This window comes from Podarcis liolepis, assembly GCF_965112155.1.
Source record: "Podarcis liolepis genome assembly, chromosome: 3".
NCBI lineage: Eukaryota > Metazoa > Chordata > Lepidosauria > Squamata > Lacertidae > Podarcis > Podarcis liolepis.
Window position 1 is genome coordinate 76997988 of NC_139557.1, and position 18006 is coordinate 77015993.

Consider the following 18006-nt stretch of genomic DNA (forward strand, 5'->3'; position numbering starts at 1 on the left):
CCTATTTAATTGACAAATATGCCAAAAAATCCCGTGGGGTGTTATATGCAGCCTTTATTGATCTAAAGGCTGCTTTCGATTCAATTCCACGTGTAAGACTCTGGGACAAATTGAGCACCTCTAGCATAGACAAAAGACTATTATTTCTGATCAGCTGTTTATACAAAGACACGGTGCTGCATGTAAGAACTTCGTTAAATGGCCATCTTATAGGACCAGTTCCTGTCAGTAAGGGGGTCAAGCAAGGCTGCATCCTGGCCCCAGTTCTATTCAACATCTACATCAATGATATGGTTAACTGTTTGTCATCTCCGGACTTCCACGCCCCCAAACTGGCTGACAAAGCAATATCAGTGCTTTTGTACGCTGACGATGCGATACTCCTATCTCGAACAAGAATAGGTTTAAATAGGCTCATAGATGAATTCTCAGCATACTGTAGAAGAGAGCAACTTGCAATAAACTATCAGAAAACCAAAATCATGGTTTTTGCAAGGAAACACAGACAGTACAGCTGGAGGATGGATAACCAGACAATTGAACAAGTCAAAGCCTTCAAATATCTGGGTATCGTTTTCCAGTCGACCGGGTCCTGGGATGTCCACCAAAAATGTGCCAAAGAAAAAGCTGCTCAAAGCATCAAGATGCTCTCCCGCTTCTTCTACACGAAGGGGGGCAGATACATCCCAGCAGCCCTTGAAGTTTTTCAAGCAAAACCTCTGGCGCAGTTACTGTACGGGGCGCAAATCTGGACGGGGATCCATTGCTCCAGTCTTGAAACTGTCCAGTCCAAATTTCTAAGGCAGATACTCGGTGTCCCCTCCTGTGTTCCAAACGCAGCATTGCGACTCGAGGCCTGCCTTCCATCTGTGGAAACTCGGACCTGGCAGAGAACATTTAATTATTGGCTTCGTCTTAATCTGAATCCTCCTGGTCTACTGCCGCTAGTAATGCAAGACCCTCACGAAAGCAAGTGGTTTAAAACTGTGCATCAAAAACTCCTTACATGCGGTCTGCACTCACAGTCCCTACTATCAATGGGCCTCATTAAAGCAAAGAGTCTAATAGGCCAGCGCCTGAAAGACATTGAACGACAAAACAACCTGACTATCTTAAAGAAACTGTGCCCATGGTATACCTACTTTCCCCCTTCTCATTTTGACTCTCCAGCCTCATATTTGTCTAAACTAACCATCCCAAAATACAGACGTGCCTTTACATTGGCTAGATGGGATGTTCTTCCCTCTGCTGTACTCGAAGGTCGTTACCAAAAGACTCCATTTGAAAAACGACTCTGCCCATGTGGAGATGGTAACACGGAAACAGTGTCCCACGTCCTTCTTTCTTGCCCCCTTTACAAAGACCTAAGGAATGAGATTATTACTCCACTCATTCTCTCCAACCCCGGCCGTTCAACAGACATTACACTGTATTTTCTATTATCTGATACGGATAGTCAGATAACAGAGAAGGTCGCGAGGTACATCGAGAGAGCTGCGAAATTGAGGGCCACCATCTGAGTGACAGACCTGTTCACCCGACGGACCTCCTTTTGCCTGTTCTTTTCTTCCTTTTATCCCTATTCTCACTTTTAACTTTTGTACAGCTGTGGCCTGTTGGCTTTGCTAATAAAGTTTTGATTTGATATGTCAATATTTATCATATTATTTGGCTACAGTTAGGACTTTTCATTTGCCAAGTGTGCTAGCAAGATTGTGACTTCACACATACTGCTTGCAGGCAGGGATAGCAAGTAGACAGACTCAAGGTGCATGACTGCTGTTCAGCTGTAATCCCAGCAGGATCCCATACCCTATTCTCCTATTTCATCAGCCGCCAACTGAGAGCAAGCAGAAAAGTCACTGAACAGGAGACGGGAGATGGAGAATAGCTGTGTTCAAATTTTCTTCAATATTGAAATGTAATCACTGCTCTTTACAGTCTACTTCTTTCATACCACTTATTGGCTGCAAGGTAGAGATTGGAGTTTTATGGCATTTCTCTGCAGAGGGAGTCACTTTTGCATCAAGAAAGTAAGAGCAAAGGCCCATAAATTCAATGTTCAAAAATTGTCTTCAACCCAAGTTGAACAGGTATGGCAGTAGGATAAACAGAACAACATAAGAAGACCTGGCTGGATCACAACAAAGGCCTATATTGTCCAGCATTCTGTTCTCACAGTGGCCAACCAGATGCCTGTGGGAAGCCCACAATGTGGACCTAAACACAGCAACACTCGTCCATCTACAGTAGAGTACAGTATTCAGAGGTTTGCTGCCTGTGGCAGATAGCCTTCATAGAAAGAACAAATGCCCTCAGATGTAGCTTGGAAGTCCCAGGAAAAGAGAATGAATATTTCCACTGAGAAAGACATACCGTATTTTTCGCACTATAGGACGCACTTTTTCCCCTCCAAAAATGAAGGGGAAATGTGTGTGCGTCCTATGGTGCGAATGCAGGCTTTTGCTGAAGCCTGTAGAGCGAGAGGGGTCCGTGCGCACCGACCCCTCTCGCTCTCCAGGCTTCAGGAAGCTATCCCAAGTCTTGCAAGCCCGGCGGGATGTCCCGCGGGCTCGCAAGGCTTGCGGGCAGCAGCCTGCACCCAAAAGCTGGGGACAGCGGGAAGGCGCAGAGCCGCCACCCCGCTATTCCCCGACCTGATCTGGAGGCTGGGGGTGGGAGAAGCAAGCCTGCTTCTCCCCCCCCCCCAGCCCCACAAGCTCGGGGGATAGGGGGATGGCGAAGCGCCGCCATCCCGCTATTCCCCGACCTGATCTGGAGGCTGGGGGTGGGAGAAGCAAGCCTGCTTCTCCCCCCCCCCACCATCCCCACAACCTCCAGATCAGGTCGGGGAATAGCGGGATGGCAGCGCTCCGCCATCCCGCTATTCCCCGACCTGATCTGGAGGCTGGGGGTGGGAGAAGCAAGCCTGCTTCTCTCCCCCCCCCACCATCCCCACAACCTCCTGATCAGGTCGGGGAATAGCGGGATGGCAGCGCTCCGCCATCCCGCTGTTCCCCGACCTGATCTGAAGGCTGGGGGTTGGAGAAGCATGCCTGCTTCTCCCCCCCACCAGCCCTACAACCTCCAGATCAGGTTGGAAAATAGCGGGATGGCAGCGCTCCGCCATCCCGCTGTTCCCCGACCTGATCTGAAGGCTGGGGGTGGGAGAAGCAAGCCTGCTTCTCCCCCCCACCAGCCCTACAACCTCCAGATCAGGTTGGGAAATAGCGGGATGGCAGCGCTCCGCCATCCCGCTGTTCCCCGACCTGATCTGAAGGCTGGGGGTGGGAGAAGCAAGCCTGCTTCTCCCCCCCCCCAGCCCCACAAGCTCGGGGGATAGGGGGATGGCGAAGCGCCGCCATCCCGCTATTCCCCGACCTGATCTGGAGGCTGGGGGTGGCAGAAGCGAGCCTGCTTCTCCCCCCCCCACCATCCCCACAACCTCCTGATCAGGTCGGGGAATAGCGGGATGGCAGCGCTCCGCTATCCCGCTATTCCCCGACCTGATCTGGAGGCTGGGGGTGGGAGAAGCAAGCCTGCTTCTCCCCCCCACCAGCCCTACAACCTCCAGATCAGGTTGGGAAATAGCGGGATGGCAGCGCTCCGCCATCCCGCTGTTCCCCGACCTGATCTGAAGGCTGGGGGTTGGAGAAGCATGCCTGCTTCTCCCCCCCACCAGCCCTACAACCTCCAGATCAGGTTGGAAAATAGCGGGATGGCAGCGCTCCGCCATCCCGCTGTTCCCCGACCTGATCTGAAGGCTGGGGGTGGGAGAAGCAAGCCTGCTTCTCCCCCCCACCAGCCCTACAACCTCCAGATCAGGTTGGGAAATAGCGGGATGGCAGCGCTCCGCCATCCCGCTGTTCCCCGACCTGATCTGAAGGCTGGGGGTGGGAGAAGCAAGCCTGCTTCTCCCCCCCACCATCCCCACAACCTCCAGATCAGGTCGGGGAATAGCGGGATGGCAGCGCTCCGCCATCCCGCTGTTCCCCGACCTGATCTGAAGGCTGGGGGTGGGAGAAGCAAGCCTGCTTCTCCCCCCCACCAGCCCTACAACCTCCAGGCTTCAGGAGAGCCCCACCGCCAGCCCCACAAGCTCGGGGGACAGCGGGAGAGGCGCAGCGCGCCTTTGCCGCTGTCCCCCGACTTGTCTAGAAGGCTGGCGGGGGGAGAAGCCTGCTCCTCCCCGTCGCCAGCCCCGCAAACTCGGGAGACAGCGGCAGGGGGCAGCGCGCCATTCCTGCTGTCCCCCGACTTGGTTAGAAGGGTGGCGGGGGGGGAAGCCTGCTCCTCCCCGTCGCCAGCCCCGCAAACTCGGGAGACAGCGGCAGGGGCGCAGCGCGCCCTTCCCGCTGTCCCCCGACTTGGTTAGAAGGCTGGCCCAGCCCCGCAAACTCGGGGGACAGTGGGAGAGGCGCAGCGCGCCATCCCGCTGTCTCCCGACATGGTTTGGAGGCTGGCGGAAGGCTTTCTCCTCCCCCAGCCCCGCAAGCTCCCAGAGCGATGCCAAAGCTGCGCGCAGCTTCGGCATGGCTCTGGGTCCCGTTCTGGGGGAGGGGGAAGCTCGGGCTTCCCCGCCCCAGCCTCGCGCCTGGCGGGGGGGGGATAAATTTTTTTTGCCTTTATTTCCCCCCCCCCCAAATCTAGGTGCGTCCTATGGACCGGTGCGTCCAATAGTCCGAAAAATACGGTACACTAAAATTGCTCCCAAGTGCCTTGAAATGTGTGTGGTGGTGGTGAGGAGGAAATTTCACCCTCAAATATATTGTGAGAACAAGAGACCAGCAATGGAACACTTATTTGCATACAGGAAGTGCCTTTCCATCACCAGAGAAGTCCCATAGCTCAGAGCTGCACCACATTCATTGAATCTGAAAGGTCCTAGACACGGTTCTTGACTATCTCTAGGTAAGGCTGGGAGAGACTCCTGTCTGAAACACTGGGAGTTTCTGCCAGTCCATGTAGGTGTTACTGAACTAGATGGGCCTGACTTAGTGTAAGGCAGCTTCTTATGCTCTGCCTCTGAGAAGTCACAGCCACCCACCACATATCAGAAATTAGGGGGCAATCAGACTAAACAGAGGGCAGCATTCTGAGGTGAGCCAGGAACCAGAAGCTGCAGGACAAGCCAGTCGTCAGGATGAAAGGAGGCCCTCTTAGATGTCTTGTGTCCAGGAATATCCAATAACTAGCCTGGGGTGGTAGAGCCAAGAAGATTCAAAGAGGCAGGGAAGGGCCATAGCAAAGTGGTATAGCAACTGCATTGCATGTAGACATCCCTCAATCTGTGGTATCTCCAGATAGTGCTTTCAGAAACCTATGTCTGAAAGCCTAGAGAGCCACTGCGAGCAGACAATATAGCCAACACTGAGCTCGATGGACCAATGGACTGACTCCTGTGTTACTAAAACTGGCTCTGTGGAGAGCTGCAACATGATGTGGCTCATGATCACAAGGGGCAGTGGGTCAGGGCTTCTGAGCTTCATGGTTTTCAAGGAACAGTGTCTAATTATCCCACGGTAAAAGGAGGCAAGATCATGAGAAATGGTTTTGGTTTGTGCCGAAACCATTTCCCAGTATAGCAACCAAGAGGGATGTTGTGGCTGTGTGTTAATGCTTACAGCGAGTGTGTGTTTCCTTTTAAAAAAGAGGGAAGTCTTTGTCGATTATGCAGTTCATCTTCCTGCCAATGCCCCATTGTTCACTTTAATGGAATTTCTGTTGTTCTGTCTGATGTAACTTCAACTGCTCCAAGGAATGAAGCATCCCTTCTTCCCCCTTGAGATATTAGTTTACATTTTAATGGATCTTCCTGTCAGATCATGTTTTCCCTGATATTTAGCCTGAGTTTTCCATTTCATCTTTTCAACACGTTAACTAGGCCCTTTATACATACCACTCTATAGCAACCTAAAAGAAGCCTTTGTCTCCAGCAACTTGGTAAAAGCCCAACGGATTTTGTTATTTCATTTTTAATGTTGTATTTACTCCCGTCTCAGCTCATAGTACACATTTTATCTGTCTCCGGATAGTTACCAGTTCTGTCAATACCATTATTGTGATGGCTGATGTACAGCAAGGGACATAGGACTGAACTGCAGTAAGTTGTTTGGAACTTTGATTCAGGCCATCTTGCTCTGTCCGTGTCACTGATTAGTAGTCATTTTTTGTTTAATTAATTTTCTTGTTAAGAGGCAGGGGTGGGGAACATCAGGCCCAAGGTCCAAATAGAACCAAAGAATCGTAGAGTTGTAGAGCTGGAAGGAATCTGGAAGATCATCTAGTCCAACCCCCTGCAATGGCCCTTCAGAACCTCTCCACATTGCACCTCCACCCCAGGCTCTGCCCCAGACCAGCCCTGCTTTGCACCACCCATGAGTGGTCTTTATTTTTTGACTGGCGGCAATGCGTCTTTGAACTCTGATAATGTCACTTGCTGGTGTGGATGGAGGATAGAGAACAGTGTGGGTAGAAACTAGCCTCCTGTACACAAGCGATGTTTGCATTTGTGGCCCTGCCCACCACTGATATGTGACCCCTGGAAAGGAATGTGGGTCTCGTGCCGAGAAAGTCTTCCCACTCCCCGGTTAAAAGCATTTATAATCCACCCTTCACCCAAACATCCCAGGGCAGAAAATGCACATGGAAACAAAAATTAACAGTATAAAACTGAAACAAAATACAACAAGAACTGTATAATTTGCAGTAAAATCCACCCGCCCTGTGAAACGCCCTCCCACCAGATGTCAGAGAGAACAACTACCACCAGACTTTTAGAAGACATCTGAAGGCAGCCCTGTTTAGGGAAGCTTTTAATGTTTGACGGACTCCTGTATTTTAGTATTTTGTTAGAAGCCACCCAGAGTGGCTGGGGAAACCTAGCCAGATGGGTGGGCTATAATTATTTATTTATTTATATATTATTATTATTATTATTATTATTATTATTATTATTATTATTAAACAATAAAACTGCAAAATGGCAGCAGCAGTAAAAACCAAGTGCTTGACATAGCCAGTACACCTCACTCCTTTCCATAAATATCTGGAGAAGGAGGTGTGTTGGGATGGAGGAAAGCTAAAGTATAGGCGCTGACTCCTAGGGGCCAAGGCACTTTCAGCCCCCAATGTATTTTTGAGGGGGCCAGGCCCCCTCAATTTTCAGAGGGTGTTTGGCTCCACCCCCTAACTACTTGTGACATCATGGGACATCAGGAGGTTGTGCGACGTTGCATATGGCCTCCTCAATCATCTGGAGAAGCTAGTGCCTCTGAGCTAGAGGCTTAGCCCCAATTCTTGCATGGACCAACAGAACATTTTACATGGTGTGACTGAACAAGAAATGTGTGAAGGGAAGGTGTGGAGTCTGCCTCTTTGGATGTGCACACTGAATCTGAGGGAGTGGACCCCGAGGCCCAAAATCTCTAGGCTTTAGAGCAGAGGCAGTCAATGGGGTGCCCTCCAGACGTTGTGGAGCACAACTCCCATCACTTCTGACTAGTCACCATGCTAGCTGGGCCTGATGGGAGCTGGAATCCAAACAGCTGAAGGGCGCCATGTTGGTTGTCCTTGATCTGGATTGTTCAGAAGATGCCCTGCAGAAGTCCGAGTTTCCCTCACATATCTTCCTGTGCAGAGATCATGAAGGAGAATGACAGCTTCCAGTGACCAAGTTAGGGCATTTCTCTTTGGTAACTCTTGAGGCAATGCAGAAAGAATAAAAGAATACAGGCCGATCCCTTCTCAGACTGAGTTTGGTTGCGTTCTGTTGTAAGGAGAAATAGGTTTCCATGGTCGTTAACCAGAAAATTCATTTTATAATGGCTAGCCCAGGTTTAAAACAAAAGCTCTCTGGATCATTTTCAAATGTCGTTGCTGGGTCATTCATGTGGAAAAGTGCTTATTATCATCTGAAATTTCAGAGCGGTTGTGGCGGAGAAAATGGATATGCTTCCCCTTTAAAGAACACAAATGGTGCTGCTTCAGGATTACATGTGCCACCAATAATAATAATAATAATAATAATAATAATAATAATAATAATAAACCTTAACTGTTATTTCTGCCTCATTTTTAATCCATTCCCTGGTTTATGGACCTAGAGGCCTTCAGGGATTGTCACAAATCCACACGATGTTCCTGCATGCTCCGTCTTGCATTTGGAGCTCTGATTTAGATGACAGATGTGTACAATCATGTGTAACAGCCAGACAACTCCCCATTGACTCCCCATTTGAGGAGGCTCAAGAGGGCAAGTTATTCCAGCTAAGGTCAGCATTAACTTAAGCTCAGAAATATTCCAACCACATCCACCTGTTCCAAAAAGAAGTGGGAGAAGGAGGGGTGAAGGGCTTGTTTGTGCCTTTGGCTAATCCCCCTCCCCACTTCTCCCTTTCACATCCCCTTTTGGAGTTCCTCCCATCGCAGATGTAAGTTTCAATTCAGCACAGGATCTGTTTACAGCTATTAAAAGGAAGGCTGCAGCTCTTAACACATGCTAGAAAGATATTATTAAACACACAAAACAGAGCCTGGGATAAAGGCAGACGTGTTGTGTCAGTGGCTTTACCCTCTATTACAAATGGCATTTGGACCAAGCCAATGCACAGGACAAGAAATAAACAAACAGAGCCTGCGTCCTCTTGTGAAATTTTCTCCAAAGAACTGAAACTCTCGGCTCATAAACCTCGAGTCATGCTTTTCACATCATTCTTTAAAAGACGACGGGATGGCAACCGCTGTCGATGAATCAGCCTTGTGCTGGAAAGGCTGTCTTGTCCAAACAGGGTTGCCAACTCTGCTTTTCTGGCACAAGTTTTGCTTTTTTAACAGCTGCACGTAAAGCACTCTCTCAGCAGTCACAGCTTTTCTCTCTCTCCTGATACAGAGAGATGCAGCGATGGGAAACTGTTCACGTGCGGAGTGTCTTTCTTCCAGAAAGAAGCTGACAGCCCCTTGTCAAAACGGCCTGCCACCATGTTCATATCTAGTCAGATGTGATTATAATAAGTTTATGCATGTGAGGCACTTAGAACATTTTGAAAGTATTATTTTTGGCTTGGTTGCAAGAAGTAATTGTGCCTCTTTATTCAGCTTTGGTGGGAGCTCACCTGGAGTACTGAGTCAAGTTATTTATTATTTAGTTCATTTCCATCCAACCGTTCTCTCCAGGGTGGTTCTCCCGCTCCTCATTTAGTCCCCACAGCAACCCTGTGAGGTAGGTTAGGATGAGAAGCAGTGATTCACCCAAGGTCACCCAGTAAGTTTTATGGATGGGTGGGGATTTGGACCGGGTCTCTTGAGTCCTAGTCCAACACTATAACCACCACACCACACTGATTCTCTGGGTGCTACAGTTTAAGAAGAAGATCAACAAACTGGAACATGTCAAAAGGACAGTGGCAATGATGGCGACGGGCCTGGGGACCAAGTCCTATGAGGAAAGGTTGAAGGAGCTGGATGTTTTTAGCAAGGGTATGCACAAGCCACAAGATTCAGCTGGTATCTGTGGAATCAGTCCAATCCGTTTCAGAACTGCTTGTTATTTAGGACCAAAACAGATCTGCTAAAAATGAAGTGGCCCCTTTCCCCATTTACCATAACACTGTGCTGGTAAGTCTTGATGTTTTTAAGTTGAGACCAGAGGGTCACTATAGTTATGAACAGCAAGTTTATATCTTAACTAGCAAGTTTCCTGTGCACCCAGCTGAGGGCCAGACATTTATTTATTCCTTTTGATGATTTATATGCCACCTTTTGCACAAGCCATGGGATGGTTTACAACAGAGTCAAATGAGATAAAAGGAATACATAAAAACTGCAACAGGGTCCATTAATCCATTAATCTGATCAGGGCTCTCCTCCAAATGCCCACTGAAAAAGTTGTTCTAGTCTTAACCAATAGGTTGGGAGTTTCACATGCAAGGCGCCACCACTGAAAAGCCCCTTCTCCAGGCCATGTATTTTGTTCTGTCCACTAAGAGGGCCTCATCTGATAAGGGACATCATCACACTCAACTCTCCTTCTACCCCCCCCCCCACTTGTCCTGAGTAGTTAAATGCAAGGAAAGCTAAATCAAGATAAACAACAATAAATAAAACAGTGTTTCCCTCACAGCAGGAAAATACTCCTTGTGATATATGCTCACCATTGTGACAATAAAAGCACGAGCCCAATTAGGAAGCTAGCAAATTAGCCGCACTGGCAGGAAGCCCATGCCAGGATTCTCTGCGTAAACTTCTTTGTGAGTTTTGTAAATGGCAGATCTTTGCACCTACTTGGCGGAACTGTAAATTGACTGCCTGTGGCTTTCAGCTGAACCTGACACACCATAGATGCTGCCTGGCTTCCTGACAGTGATGTGATGATACCAAGTGCCCTAGGAAATGGCAATTTAAAACAAAAAGAGGAAGACACAAACATATGAGTAAGATCAGGTAGACAAGCACAAAGGTTAACCTGGAGAGACACATATGGTGAATCCCTGCCACAGTGGTAGCCAGCCCTTGAGGAACAGGAACCGCTGTTTTTGACATTTTAATTCTAAGGCTCAAGACTACCACTTTGTACTATCTGCTATGATAGTTTTCAAGAGACTGAGAGGCCAGGCATTGGCATGCACTACATCTCATACATGTGTGAGAGCTGCTTCTATGGGTGGACCTGTGGTAGCAGTTTCATACCCCCCCCCAAACCATCATGTGATGCTTGCAGCTACCACATGCTAACCCTGAGCATGGGAGTTGTCCCTCAGTTCACATTTTTACAGGCAACTCATCAAATCCCAGCTTAGACAACCACTTTCCATCAGGTGCAAAGGTTGGCATGCCAAGCAATGATCACTGATGTAAATGTGACAATGTGGAAAGTTTCAAGGAGAAGTTACAAGGTCATAGCTCAGTGGCAGAGCACATGCTTTGCCCGCTGAAGGTCCCAGGTTCAATACCTGCTACCTCCAGTTGGGGGAAAATTGTTGTGGGAGATGGTGGGATGGCTTTGGGAAATGTGGGCGCACAGTGAAGATGGGTGAGCCATGAATTCTCCACCCACTTGGATTCTGATCTATTTACAGTGGTTTGATACTGCTTTAAATGCACAGTGCAGAGGATGCCGTAGTCTCTATAACCCTTTGGCTATACATTACAGTTCCTTGCAACAAATGTTGGAAGGCTATGCCTATCTCTCTTGATATGATTTTTCATTTCTGGATCACAAATTTTTCCTTGGTTCACAAGTGGTTGGAACCATTACGTACACATGAATCCCTGGTTCATACAGACAGTGGCGTAGTGTGGGTTGTCAGCACCCGGGGCAAGGCAAGTAATTTGCGCCCCCTAACCCGTGGATTTGCGCCCCCTAACCCGTGGATTTGCGCCCCCTAACCCTAACCCCCAGATGTTGCGCCCGGTGCGGCCAGCCCCCCCTGCACACCCCACGCTACGCCACTGCATACAGAGCAGCTAGAAACTTTGGCTGGTTGTGGCCTGAGTGGCAAGTTGGACATGTACCAAAGCAGCAACCAACTTGGGAGGTACCCAACAATGTATCAGTCTTCTCTGCCAATATTTTTAACTCATCTGGTCACATGGCTGGAGCCTGTATTGAAATCCCCATGTATGTGTCAAAAGCACAGTAAAGCAACTTCTTGGCTATGAATGGGGAACCCATGAACCTCCAGGGGTTGCTTGACTATGATTCCCATTATCCTGACTGTTGGCCAATTTTGGCTGAGGCGGATGGGATTGCCCAGAACAAGATGTGACTATGGTGACACAGTACATATAGCTAGGCTGGGCTGAATAACATCTATATCATGGTTGGTATCTCCAAAAGGAGAGTGCCCCCAGCAGTTAAAAGCTGTTTGTAGAGATAATTAGGGGTAAAACCACCCAGAAAAATGGCAGGGGGAAACGGTATTAAGTTAAAAACAAAAGGTTCAAAGAGTGCTAAATTGTGCCAAGCCTGGAAGATGTAGCAGAGAGCTTGCACTTGAGGTTGCTAGGCAAAGGTGTGAAATTAGTAAAAAAAGGAAAAAGCATCCCCCACAGGACCCAAGCAATAAAACCAGAACAGTGGGAAGTAGATTTGATACCTGTTATATATAATTATGTCAGAGTCTCTTGTGGTGATACCATTACATTTGTGCCATCAGTGCTAAACACATATGCTCATACAATACGATTTCTAGACAGGGTGTGTGTGTGTATGTGCGCACACAGACAGGGCATAAAAGGTTTAATAGAAACCTGCTTTTCCTCTTTGGATTTTTACTAAAGACCTTAGATTATGGGGGAAACCTCCCATGGGTTTTGTGTGGAGTGCTATATTCTGCACCTGCAATAAGATAATCAGTCCCACACCCTATGTGTGTGTGGAGGGGGCATGTAATCTCATGGGGATAGCTGTGTTTGCCATTATTCTTGAATGTTTCCTGAAAGTTTCCCCCATCTAGTCCATTTCAACAAATTATTTAAATACCAAGGCTTGTCAGTAGAGGCACCGAGTAAACTGACTGCTAGTGTCTGGGTGTTTCCACATGGAGTGTGCACATCTATGGGGTATATTTTTAAGTGTAAATGACCCACATTAAAAAAAAATCCACATACCCATACAAATTGGTTCAAGCATGGAAAGGGATAGGCAACAGATTAAAGCTTATCATGTGGAATGGTCAACATCTGCCACTAGACCTAAACACACATCATATCAACACAACACTTGCAAATGGAACAGTTGTGCTTGAAGGGAGGTGGGAGCAGCTGTGTGTTCCCAGAGACTCAAAATTGCATTGAGACTGTTATGAAAATACAACGTTGATGGCTCCATTGTATAACCTGCTATAGCGTCATCGGGATTCTTTCCAGCAACTCTGCTAACCACTCTACTCCTTGTTGCCTGGATTGCAGAAAGGTCTGCCGGGCTGGGTCTTGCACTGCTTTTATTTTCTGTTGAATCTTGCTTAAGAGTATGTGTACAATTTATTTTCAAAAATCAAGGCAAAAGAGAATCTGAGTTAGAAAAACAGCTTCCCATTCCTACCAGTCTTTTTGTGTATTTTATCTGGACTTTGCCCATAGTGCACTTGTTGTGGAAGAAAAGAGGAAGTGCCTTTGTATATTGTCCTTGGCATTTCCTACTGGTACATAAATAATAGTCTCCGGTTTCACATAATGTACTGACCCAGAGGAAGTTGGGAGTCTCTTCTTTCCATCTTGGCAGAATAAAAGTTGAAATGACTGCAGCACAAAACTCAGCTTTTAATATGCTATGCTGGAGTTTAACTTTTCTGTTGGTGGTGAAAGAGACTTCTCAGCAAGAGTGGGTGAATCTGTCAATTTCAGTTTTCTAGATTTTACTTCATTTTTGTCCATTTCTGCATTGCTTTCTAATTTTTTAAAAAGCAAGAAACCCACAAACATTTTCCCCAATATATTACAGAATATTAGATTTAGTTAGCTGTTAGGGAGATTATATCCCATTCTGTAATTTAAGACTTGTATTTTAAAGATTTAAGTTTGAATCATGTTTGTATTAGTTGCTCAAGTTAAGTACATCTTTTTAAATTGTGATTGATTAATTTGGATGGGTTTTCATTATATTGCACTCTGCCTTGAGATTGGATATCGGTTAGAAATATTCTCAATATTAAAAAAGCATTGTTGTATGCAATTTTGCCTAACAGAGATGTTTTTGCCAGCAATGTCCCCATATAGTGTGCATACTTTCCAATACTATGCATTTTGTGCATGGGATGCGGGGGTGGGGGCTGGGTTGGAAAATTGTGTTTTTAAATTCAAAGAACTGTGAACTGCATATATTGGTCCATATATATGCAGTTATTCGTCCAGGAAGTGCAAACTAAGTAGGTTCACATTTAAATGTAAAGCAAATGTGTTTCTTCCTCATTCCTATTTTGCAAGTATGGATCGCAATGATCCTTGCAACACTATTAACAAATGTATTGTTGCCTATGGATTTGTGTGATTAATTTCAGCTTCATCAGATACATGACGTGCTCGTCCCAGAGGCCAAACAATGCAAGGGATACCAGTAAGTGTTCCATATTATGCAGAAGAGAAGTTAATATAAGATCCAATTAAGTGAAAATAATTAAATCAGGATTTATTGACCTTCGTCGTTCTTACATGTTCATCAGTCAGGATCAACATTTCACTTTTTATTGGATTTCACTTTTTATTGGATTTTTTGAAAGCCATCATAGGATGGTTATTGTATCACCAGATAACAACGTCAGTATCAATCACAATTCTGAGAGTTCAGAGAGCAGAAGAGAAATATTCCTCTCCTTCTCTAATGCCCCTCTCCAGTCTCACGGTACTGATTGTATGGAACAGGAATAGGCAAACTCTGCCCTCCAGATGTTCTGGGACTACAACTCCCATCATCCCTGACAACTGGTCCTGTTAGCTAGGGGTGATGGGAGTTGTAGTCCCAAAACATCTGGAGGGCCAAGTTTGCCTATGCCTGGTCTGGAACCTACATGTTTATATGTATACATATCTATGCACATGCTATCATATACACATGTTGAAGAGCAGGTGCTCTTTAAGTCCATTTTACCTGGACCTTTTTGTTTCTCTCCATCTCTATAATTATATGTCACTGAGCAGCAAAGGAGGGAGGAAAAAAAAGAAACATATTGGAAGTGGGGGGGGAGTCAACTTTTAAATTTGTTTTAAATTTGAATTACTTTGTTGTTAGTTTGTCATATTTTTTTTTTGAAAATCAATAACAATTAATAAGCAACCCCCCAAAAAAACTATATTGCTAGTTGATCTCTTACACAGCTGGATTTGTGTGGAAGTGAGGAATAAGTTAGTGCAGCCTTTTCCTCCTATGTCTTAGAGCTATATAATATTTTATTGTATTTTGCCTCTATTTTATTGTTTTAATTTTAAAATATATTACTGATGTACACCACCCTGGAGCTTTAGAAGTGAAGGGCAGTATATGGCATCTTCTCTCATCCCCCATTATCTTGCCATTGATACCCACTCACACAGAAAGATAGAGAAAAACCCTATCAGACATGCTCCTCATGTGTAAATGTTACATGCAAGCAGGGACAAGCACACTAAGCTGGCCTTTGCTGTGCCTGCCATGACTTGGGGGGGACAACAATTCTGAAGCAGGGAGCCTCCTCTGCTCATAGAGGCTTTTTGCATGATTTAGGACCCCAAGTCTAAAATATGCAGGAAGCCTCCACGAGTACAGAAAGCTCCCCACTTCAAAATCTACTGGGCACTAAATCATGCAAGAAGCCTCCAGGAGTATAAGAGGCTCTCTGCTTCAAACTTCACAATGTATGGACGGCAATGGGGATGCTATTATAAGGGCGGAGTTCAGTAAACCTATCCTTGCTTGCCCTGCCTATGTATAGCAATCAGACACAAACTGCAGACAGAACAGATATATATATATATATATATATATATATATATATATATATATATATATGCTTTCGTAGATTTTCACGGGTACAGGAATGCAGGTTTTGGTGTCTTCGGGTGTCTTCCCGTGTAAGAGTTGGGGTGTCTAGGCGACGTTTCGACGAGGTCTCACTCGTCATCTTCAGGCTGGTGCTTTCGGCTTCTTGTTACTGGAACAGAGCAGGATCTCAGTGTTTGAGTTCCTATAAATAGTTCCTCTCGGCCCAGAACGTTGGAGGCTATACACCACACCCCCTCAACAGTATTTATAGGAACTCAAACACTGAGATCCTGCTCTGTTCCAGTAACAAGAAGCCGAAAGCACCAGCCTGAAGATGACGAGTGAGACCTCGTCGAAACGTCGCCTAGACACCCCAACTCTTACACGGGAAGACACCCGAAGACACCAAAACCTGCATATATATATATATATATACCAATCAACCACACCAGACCCAAACCCAGACCCTCTCCACAGATAAATTACAGACACCATCCAGTAGCCAAACCATAGTGGCACCTCCGGATGCTGCACCCCCCTGCAATCCCTACACAGATCTGGCTGGCACAGGGCACAAAACCACAACTCGCCCCTATACACGAAGCCAAGCCAGAGCACAACTAAGTGCAGTACAGCCATCTTCTCAGAAAAACTCTTCACAAGCTCAAGAGGTCAAGACACGAAAGCTTTAGCAACTAATCCACACTTAATGACCCACCCAGTGGTACTCAGAATATCACTCAAGAAATCACTCAAGATATCCCTCAAGTAATTAAGGAACAAAAGAAGAAAAGGCACACTAACCTGGGAACTTCCTCTCTGCCCAGAACGTTGGAGGCTATACACCACACCCCCTCAACAGTATTTATAGGAACTCAAACACTGAGATCCTGCTCTGTTCCAGTAACAAGAAGCCGAAAGCACCAGCCTGAAGATGACGAGTGAGACCTCGTCGAAACGTCGCCTAGACACCCCAACTCTTACACGGGAAGACACCCGAAGACACCAAAACCTGCATACACACACACACACACACACACACACACACGCACACACACAATTGATGGTGTACAAAAATGCCCCAAAATTCAGGGATTATTGAGAACATTAAGGTGAAATGGGAAGCTGCAGGCAGAAGTTCCTCCTACAAAAATAACTCCTTTGTTCTTAATGGGATTGTGGACTTTTAACTTTTACCACATTTCTCTTAAGAAAATGTCCTGGACCTGGATTTTAAAAGCTGCGCACAGCTGTTCCAGATTCATTTACAGTATTTGGAGCTGCTGGCTGAAATCTTGGAAGCAGATTTTTCATTTAGAAAGGTGGCCAAACTCTAGCCTATTTGAAGACTAAAAAGAAGAAGAAGAAGAAGAAGAAGAAGAAGAAGAAGAAGAAGAAGAAGAAGAAGAAGAAGAAGAAGAAGAAGAAGTAGTAGTAGTAGTTACCCTGAAGGCATTCAAGAGTTAAGCAAACTTCCACATCAATCTGAAAGACAGGAGAATCCTTTAACACAACAACAAGAACCATACATGCATTGGAGGAATTTTGGAATTGCAGACATCTCACTAAGGGCCTAATTTATCCACTGCTCTTTGAAGAAGAGCCGAATGCTACAATTTTATATTCATATATATGATCGTATGTGTAAAAGAAGGCAAATATCACTGATTCCTTTATAAATGTGCACTTTAAGAGAGAACAAACTATATTCTGGTACTCTGTTGAGACTAACGTTAGCATATCTGTCAATGTTTCCCTTTTTTTAAGGGAAATTCCCTTATTCCGAATAGGTTTCCTCACAAGAAAAGGGAAAAGTTGACAGCTATGAACGTTAGTGGACTGGTGAATCTGCCTGAGCTGTGCTGTGATGCCACATTGAAATGAATACCAACTTGACAGTGTTCATATGGAAATTTTTATACTTTGCTCACTTAACATGTTCAGCTTCCATATATCTATTGTACGTTGCATAGCCAATATACTACTCCCCAAATGTGGAATACATGCATTGGCTGACTAATGTACACACTACCTTATTTACACAGTTTACATATTTCTCCAACATCATTTTGAGACTGGGCATGTCAAGTGGGCAGTGGGCAAATTCTCCTGTTCATGTTTTCATTTGTGCATATTTTATTTATTTACTTATTCAGTTCATATCTCACCCTTCCTCCTGAAGCATCCCAGGATTGCAATATTTGCATAAAGGTGTGTTGAATGTACAATCACTGTTGTTTATGTGCAATGAACACATTTCTCTCTCTCTCTCTCTCTCTCTCTCTCTCTCTCTCTCTCCCCCCACCAGCTTTCCAGAACATGTTACTTTAAAAAACGACATAAAAATTTGATAATATTCTGAAAGACTCATCTTCCCCACAACTTTCTATACGCACTTGCCTCCTGTCACCATCCTATGGGCTGGAATATATTGATTGCTTAGGCCTCGTTGTGGTCTTGCATCTGTTTTAATCTCGTAATGAGTAAGAACCAGAGATGCCAATATGCACATGTGGAATATGCAGTGGAAGACAGAAGTGCCTGGCGTACTC

The 18006-nt window shown here is 45.9% G+C and overlaps 1 long non-coding RNA gene across 1 annotated transcript; it reads left to right on the forward strand.

Annotated features, from left to right (window-relative positions):
* The first annotated feature begins 13188 nt into the window (after positions 1-13188).
* On the forward strand, positions 13189-16807 carry LOC310704065. Its single transcript, XR_014524545.1, has 3 exons — positions 13189-13321; positions 13998-14053; positions 16667-16807. It is a non-coding gene; the product is annotated as an uncharacterized lncRNA (long non-coding RNA).
* The last annotated feature ends 1199 nt before the right edge of the window (positions 16808-18006 follow it).